Genomic DNA, 9,132 nt, shown 5'->3' on the forward strand with positions numbered 1-9,132 from the left:
CAACTGGAGGTGCTTTGGGAAGGATAATGAACGTATGCATGTGCTTGTTTGTTGTTCAACCATTTCAACTATGGCCTCCTTTTTCCACAACAGAAGCTCTCCGAGACCTTGGTTTTTCTTCGACGCAGCTGTCACGTCTTGAAACATATTTGTGCCACACGTTCGTTGAACTATTTTCTCTGAACGATTTTTGTGTCACCCGTTCTTTGACATCTAATAAAAGTATAGACCAAATGAGAAACGAGAACATAAAAAAGAAAAACATAGGAAACGAACTTTTTTCAAACAAAGAAAAAACAGAGAAACGCCACATGCAACATTATGAACATTCCCTGCATCACTTGTCCCCTGTTTTATCAACTCCGCGTTTTGAAGGTATATATATATATATATATATATATATATATATATATATATATATATATACATACGTATTATATGTTTGTATTTTGATATATGTATGGATGCATATAGTAATAGTATGTATGTATATTTGTGTTTGTGTGTGCGTGTCCGTATTATACAAAGAATTGGAGACCGGGTAGGTGCGGCTACGTGGTAAAAATGTTACCTCCCAGCTACATGTCACCGGGTTTAATCCCAATGTCTGGCACCTTGGGCAAGACTTATCTATTTTTTCCTCGGGCCCATTAAAGCATTGCGAGTAGATTTGAACGCAAGTATCTATGTGTATTTCTATCAGTTTATCAGTGTGTATCCAACTGTGTTGCATTGTTATGTCCCCGTAGCAAAAACAACAACGATTGTTGACAAAATCGTAGGATAGAATATTTACTAGGATTTAATCATAAGTACTGGGGTCGATCCGCTCAACCCTTTGAAACCATGTTTCAGCAAAGGACTTAAACAAATAATGATAAAATGTAAAAATATATAAGAAACATCGCAAAATAAGAAAACACCAATATGTCAGTTCATGTGGCTCTTATATTGATCAAAACGGAAATACTTTCCTGATATTTTATTTTATTTATGATGATATGACCTGTGACCATAAATGGTCCGTTCGTGACCAACAATTCTTTCGGTTCAATAACATCATTTCTCATCTCATTACCCAGTGTCATTGTTTTCTGAAGATAGCAGACTTTAATCTGATATATATATATATATTCGATTGTAGGTTTTAGCAGAGAAACTGACAATATAATTAATACTTTGTCGGCTCGTATCTCGTCTTTCTCTCACCATATATCTTAGTTATCATTTGACCCTACATTCCATCTAAAATTCATTACCTTTAGTAAACTTTAGTGTGTTTGCAACGCATCCGCTCTATCTTTGTTTCATCTGATCTTTGAATCATGGTATTCAAGTTTTTTCCTCTTACTGCCAGGCGTTTCTGAAGATATATAGATCCATAAAATTGATTTATATAAATGGAGGATAATGGGAAAAGGATAGCATCCAATCAACTTCACTGTCATACAGCTGTTTCTGCTTCAAGAAACAGGGCACAAAGAATTGAGTGTGAGACATATAATAGCTTCATCAGAGCCATTTATCATTTATTAGGAATTACTATCATTCTTTAATGCATGATTTCTTCATATTAGCTTCAAAATTTGGCACAAGTTCCGAAACGTTGGAGAAGGGGCTAAGGCGCTTAGATTGATGAAAGGCAAAGTCGACCTAGGTGAAATTGAACTCGTAACGTAAAAACAGACGAAATGCCTCTAAGCATTTTGTCCGGCGTGCTTATGAATCAGACATCTACTCGCCCTACATGTGTTCATCATATATTCATAATGTACACATGATATTTTATTGTAGATGCTACTGAAATGAAACGGATGTACTGGGAGCAACAAACAGCGGTACCATTCTCTCCCAAATAGCTACAAATTCTTAGTGTAAGAATTTCTTTATAATTATGCATAGAAAATAAAGGCAGTTTATGAGAAAAAATAGCGATCAACTTCAAAGGAATTACGGATAATCATTGTTAGCTTTGTCCTGGGATTCGCAGCTTAAAGTCTGCACAGAAATATGTATCTGCCATTTCTCTTGTGTATTTGTTTTGCAGAATATTTCATGTGAAATCCTGAGCTGAATCAGATGTTGCATCTTGGAAGGCTGTATTTGTTATTTGCCAAATGACATTCATACTCGGAAGAAAACCCCATTTAAATCGAATAATATAAGATGAAGACAGTACCAGACAAATATTTCTTAGAGACACAAGTATCATCGTCAGATCAACAATATATTCTTTAAGATAATGAGTATATTTTATTAAAAATTGGCATAGCATACAGATACTACGTATTTTGATTATGATATGGTGCCAATAACTAGACACGTAAAGTAAATCGGAAGAAAGTTCGACTGCTGCATGTTTACCGTTTCGTTTTGTGATCAAATATTTCACCTTTTATATGTAAAACGAGGGGCTGAAAGAATTTTTTAAATGATAGAATAGAATAACTCCCCTATTTATTCCGACTCCCTGCATTCTCATTTCAAATTATACCGAGATATTTCTTTGTTTTCAACTTTTCGGTGATTTAGGGCGGACGATTGGCAGAAATGTTAAAGGATCACAAGAAATATTTTGCAGTATTTATTCCCCTACGATGAGAGAGGGACCGAGCTGCATCGGCCCAAATTATCGGTCTTTCCCCTGAATAATCGAAGGTGACGTAGAAAGAGAAGACCTAAATAGAGGGACAAGTGCTAGTTATCCTTAAACGATTTTAAGTAGGGGCTACACTTATAAAAGTAGATGATTGTTTAAGTTTGATTTAATGAAGCCCTAGAATGTCGCCTTATGACTCTATTTTCTCTAAGTTATCTTTTCCTTATTCGGGGCGCAGTCTAAATTTTTGATATTTTCCAAGAAAGTCGTGTGATACGCATTAGCTCTTCTCCGTCCCTCGTTGGATCGATATATATTTAGGTACAGAAGTAGCCTATATCGCACGGTTTTCCAATAGTGATCGTTGCCTATTAGCAAATACATTGTCCAATATATCTTTAAAGAATATAGTAGTTTGAGGTATATTTGAAGGCTTGTTTTTAATTGTTGAAGAGACCACATTGAATTTCTTTCGCTGACCCCTCAGAACTTCGATTCATTGATGCTTCATAACGTGCGGAAAATGATATTAAGCATTAAAGCAACAATAAGATCAGAGGAATTGCGTTTCTCCCTCATTCTCTGTCTTTTTTCCCTTGTACACTTATCATTCCAATAGCAAAAGGAAGAACATTTGGCCTGATATATGGTGAGAGTGAATTCTGAAAATGCTTTGGTCAGTTAATATACACACGGCTTAAGGCAGCTAGCGGGTAGAAATGTTAGCGGCATTACATCCGTCTTTACGTTCTGAGTTTAAATTACGCCGAGGTCAACATTGCCTTTTATCTTTTCGGGGTTGATAAAATAAGTACCAGTCAAGTATTTGAGTCTATGTAATTGACTTCCTCTTCCCTCAAAAACTGGTTGTCCACTGCCAAAATTTGAAACGAATATACATGGAGCTACTTAACTCAATTTGTAAACACTTATAACCTTCTTTAATCTCAAATTACACCAGTGATGAAAATTAACAGAAAAAGCAAAAAACAAAAAAATCATCCGCTGCTGGTTTCTTCACAACAAGAAAGGACAATTTATTTTATACGTTAATTGAGACGAGGGAAAATATTCACGAGTAAAGTTTTCCTCACAGAACACACATGCTAAACTTTTCGCCTTTTAGACAACGAAATAAACTGGTAGTTCAAGAAATGCAGGTATAAATTAAGAAAATGTGGTGTAAGAAACGAATTTAAAACCAGTGTACGGTAATACTACAAGGCTACCAAAATACTACATTTAGTAACTTACGTTCTCAGTCAAGGAACTCACATCATATTCTGATTCCATTTGCAGGGAACTAAAGTATATGTATACGTATACATACACATATACACTTGCACTGACACAGACACACACAGATACACACTCACGCTAACATACACATACTCACACATGCATGTAAATATACATACATATATACGTATATATATATATGTATATATATATATATACATACATCGCTATACTAATACGTTTGTTTGCTTGTACTCCACCTGCCTTCGTCTTTTGTTTATTTTCGTAAACTTTCCCTTTATATTTATATATATATATACATATACATATATACATACATTCATACATACTTATACATACATATATACATATATACATATACATATATATATATATATATGTATATATATGTATATGTATATATATAAATACATATATACATAAATACATACATATATATACACACACACACATATATATATATATATATATATATATATATATATATATATACATATATATATATATGTATGTGTGTGTGTGTATGTGTGTATGCATGTATATGCATAGACATTTAGTATTTATCCGATCTTGTGAAAGAAACAAATATTGCCCTTGATTAAGTAAATACACTACGTCGAGAAAATAAAATACCGAGTCAATGTACGCATAAAGGCCTTAAAAAAACAATAAGAATTACCAGAAGTGCTAACAGAGGATAAAGGCAAAGACAAACAAGAGGGAAACGTTTATTGTGAATGTATGTATTCCCAACCGAATGTAAATACCAAAGCGTCCCCAGTTCGGTGAAATCGCGGTCTTGACCGGTTCCACAAACTCTCATTCAAAGCGCCCATCTGGTTTTTGTCTATCTATGTACATAATAGCGGAATCACTTCAATGCATTCAAACGAGTGGCAGATGGTTCAGGAAGAAGAAAACATTGATTAATTCTTTTAAATCAGATCTATAGATAAATAAATCACATTTTATTTGATTTTACTACCGTGTAAACGTAAATCTGATGATATGTTTCGTTTCGTTTCGCTTCTATTTCTATTTTTTTTTTAGTTTCATGTTTCTTTTTTCCCTCTCTCTCTCTCTCTCTCCGGAATTCAATATCTGAGCTTTAAAATAAGATTATCCGATATTTATAATTTCTAATAGAATGCTTCGTTTTATTTTATTTTATTTTATTTTATTTACATTTTATTTCATTATTTCATTTTTTTTTTTGCTTTGGTAAATATTCGACACAGAATGACAATTTACGATATACAACGCGGTTGCTGGTGCTGGTTTTTCTTTCTTTCTTTCTTCTTTCTTTTTCTTAGAATAAATTCAAGATAAATGCTTTATCTAGAATTAATAATCAATAATCCATTGATAATCCTTATAAAACAATCTATCTTCTATGTTGACAAAAACAGAGAACAAAAACAAAACACATAAAACAATCGATGTGTTGGTTTACCACCGAGTAACTTCAAAATATTTTATATATGTATTTAACAAATCGTCCTAACTTGTCGCCAGGTTGAATTTCAACGACGTGTGAATTAATTATTGTTGACGTTGAGATTGTTATTATTATTATTATTATTATTATTTTTTAATTTTTTATTATTATTATTATTATTATTATTATTATTATTATTATTATTATTATTATTGAGTGAGAGAGCAGTGCATGCCATCAAAGTGACACAGGTATAAATATACGAAGCCCATTATACAGTATAGGAGCACTCCGTCGGTTGCGACGATGAGGGTCCCAGCTGATACGATCAACGGAACAGCTTGCTCGTGATATTAACGTGCAAGTGGCTGAGCACTCCACAGACACGTGTACCCTTAACGTAGTTCTCGAGGAGATTCAGCGTGACACAGAGTGTGACAAAGCTGGCCCTTTGAAATACAGGTACAAGAGAAACAGGAAGAAAGAGCGAGAGAAAGTTGTGGTGAAAGAGTACAGCAGGGTTCACCCCCCCCCCTGCCGGAGCCTCGTGGAGCTTTAGGTGTTTTCGCTCAATAAACACTCACAATGCCCGGTCTGGGAATCGAAATCGCGATCCTCCGACCGCGAGTCCGCTGCCCTAACCACTGGGCCATTGCGCCTCCACACGAAGCCCATTATACACATCCATGACTACTGGGGTAGATGGCCAGGTCTTTCCTCAGGCCAGAGCCGTTTAGCCAGCGTATTTACCATATGCCGTTGCCACCCCCAGCACCAAGGTGAGGAGAACGGTTGGACATTGAAGTGGGAGAAAAATCGAATGGTACAATATACAAAAAGTCACACGGGGATGGACATAGCCAATCGGAAAGAAGCGACCCAGGATAGAACTGGCTGAAGGACGCTGATCCATCGAGTAACCGAGAGTCGACGTCGAGTGAGCGGATAGATAGATAGATGGACCATTCAATACTAATATTGACTTTGTTGGTCATACTTTAAGAGATTTACTGACATTTTCATCTGTTATCTCAAGAATCACAATCTCCCTTTAAAACATGCTTTAAAACGTCAAATATATTAACCGGAATGCTGCAGGTTAAAAAATGCTATTTGCAGAAAGATGCTCAAAAAATACTTTCTGATGTTGCTCTTCGAAGTTTTCGGAACTTTGGTGTTATAAATTATTTACACATGTGTTCCAAATACCGTTGATTATACACACATTTTCCTGTATGAAATATTGTAATTAGTTCAGTAGTTATGCCGTGCGTTTCATCTTGGTTCTACGGTCCATTAATGTCAGTTAACATAACTATTTCGATAATTAATAAGCTACTGTCCTTCCACCAGTAAATTATGTGAGGCGCATTATATGCAATTTAGCAGTCTATAGGTATACTAAAACTCCAAAATGTGTATTTATGATATTTTGCAGCAGTTCATCGAAGAACCGCATATTTTCCTTCCGAGAAGAATTCAACTTACGTAGATGGATCTATATAAACAAACATTGGTACATAATCATATTATTATTATTATTATTATTATTAACATCATCATCATCATCATCATCTTTATCATCATCATTATCATTATTATTATTATTATTGAGTGAGAGAGCAGTGCATGCCATCAAAGTGACACAGGAGTAAAATACACGAAACCCAGTATACTCATCATGACTACCCGTCTGATAAGGGCACACTAGGCACATGCATCACAACCACATATGCGCGACATGGTGATCCCATATCAAGATAAACAGCACATGACCTTGCAGGTGGGGCCCAGTTAGAATTTTCTTCTGGTCGAATAACCCATCCCATTCAAAAGGTCCCTGAATAAGGGTTGTTTAAGAATGTTGAAAGAACCACCCATGTTTCCAGAGGTGAATTATTCAAATCCCAAAGAATCCCTCTCAACACATGGCTATGATGCTCCCCCACTACTTTTGCTCGTGGTCAGAGGTGCACATATCATCAACCACTAAGGGACATGCTCAACTGGTTACGGTCAAACAACTGACAATCAGTTAAGATCAGAAGCCACGAGAGCCACTGCCTGGTACTGCATCAGGGCATTTATTATTATTATTATTATTATTATTATTATTATTATTATTATTATTATTATTATTATTAGGATTTATGGTACAGTGAGATGTATTTTCTCAGGTGATTTCAATACGGAAGATATTTTTGTCATCTGTATTCTAAGTGTTGCGGGTATTTTTTTCACTGTCTCTACGTGCTGATAGCATGCTCGTCTATCATGAATGTTATTCCATCTTTTGAACCTTTGAAATCGGCAAAAAATATTGGTTATGTCATGGCAACATGGTTGATTCAACTGACAACAGAATCTCTGGATTTAAGTTCATATTCTGACATATTACGTATCAATTAATTTATATAAATGAAGGATAATGGGAAAAGGATAGCATCCAATCAACTTCACTGTCATACAGCTGTTTCTGCTTCAAGAAACAGGGCACAAAGAATTGAGTGTGAGACATATAATAGCTTCATCAGAGCCATTTATCATTTATTAGGAATTGTTATCATTCTTTAATGCATAATTTCTTCATATTAGCTTCAAAATTTGACACAAGTTCCAAAACTTTGGAGAAGGGGCTAAGGCGCTTACATTGATGAAAGGCAAAGTCCATCTAGGTTAAATTGAGCTCAGAACGTAGAATTTACGTATTGCAACCGAGGGGATAAATAAATGAAAAGCTCCAGTCCAGGAATACAATGCTGTACGGTTCGGTAGAATGTGTTGATGGCACATGTGCTAATTGTTTCATTAAATTGATGCTTAAAAGTAATTTAGACACCAACATGATATTTATATTTTTTCATTCCTTCGCATATTTTTCAAAACAATCATACATGTTGAGAATGTCAATCTCATAAATACCGAAGCATTTATAGAAAAATTAAGTGAACAGCTCATGTATTATTATTGACTGCGATATAGTTTAAGTCATCTCGAATTCTCAGTCTATGTCAGTATGACTGATGGCATTTCTCCATGCCAAAGGACATCTGCATATTCTTGATAATGGGCTTGGCGAAATGAAGGACGCTCTCAAGTTTGAGATTTTCAGTTTAAAATATTGATCATTCACGATGAGAAAACGGCGAATTAATATGGCTTTCGCTCTTCTGATTTATTATTCCAAATTACCTTTTTCTATTAATGGCAATCTTCATGGCAGCAAGTGTTATCTGTTGATATTCCTGCAATGTTACAGCTTACATTCAAGATTTCATTGGCGACAACGCAAAAGCTTCTATCCTTTATTCTGTGTTGCTTAACAAACGTGACGGCGGTGAGCTTCATTAAACATTGTACCAAACTATTATATTTTGAGCATTTTGATTAGGCAACCATGTGTTTTACATGTCAGACCAGATCGAAGACAAATTTGTAATCTATCCAAACACAGACAGCTTTATTTAGTGTAATGTCCAATAATCCAAAGAACATATACACTTTCTGCTCCACAAAATATTCATGTCATTATTTCTATTTTTCTTCTATTTATTATATGTTTATTATATTTATTTATTTATTCTGAATATTCAATAATTCCGTTAGACCTTTTTTGGTGATTTGTTAGTTAATTAACACAAACTCATTAATGCTGTAATAGTTAGATGAAAGAAATATGTCATTTCTCTGACATTAATGTTGTTCAAGCGATATGGAGACAGCCATAAAAATTACCCGGAATCTTTGAGAGAAGGTCCAAGTTAGACGTTGTAGGTTAGATCGCCATATATTAAGTAACAAGAAGCATTATTTTAAATACAGTCATTAACAGGAA

The 9,132-nt window shown here is 34.7% G+C and overlaps 1 long non-coding RNA gene across 1 annotated transcript in view; it reads left to right on the forward strand.

Annotated features, from left to right (window-relative positions):
* Nucleotides 1-8,738, forward strand: part of LOC118766013 — a 33,620-nt gene extending 24,882 nt beyond the window's left edge. The window contains exon 4 of the long non-coding RNA XR_005001939.1: nucleotides 8,713-8,738. This is a non-coding gene — a long non-coding RNA (uncharacterized LOC118766013). The remainder of the gene's footprint in view (nucleotides 1-8,712) is intronic.
* The last annotated feature ends 394 nt before the right edge of the window (nucleotides 8,739-9,132 follow it).

This window comes from Octopus sinensis, linkage group LG14, assembly GCF_006345805.1.
Source record: "Octopus sinensis linkage group LG14, ASM634580v1, whole genome shotgun sequence".
Classification (NCBI taxonomy): Eukaryota; Metazoa; Mollusca; class Cephalopoda; order Octopoda; family Octopodidae; genus Octopus; species Octopus sinensis.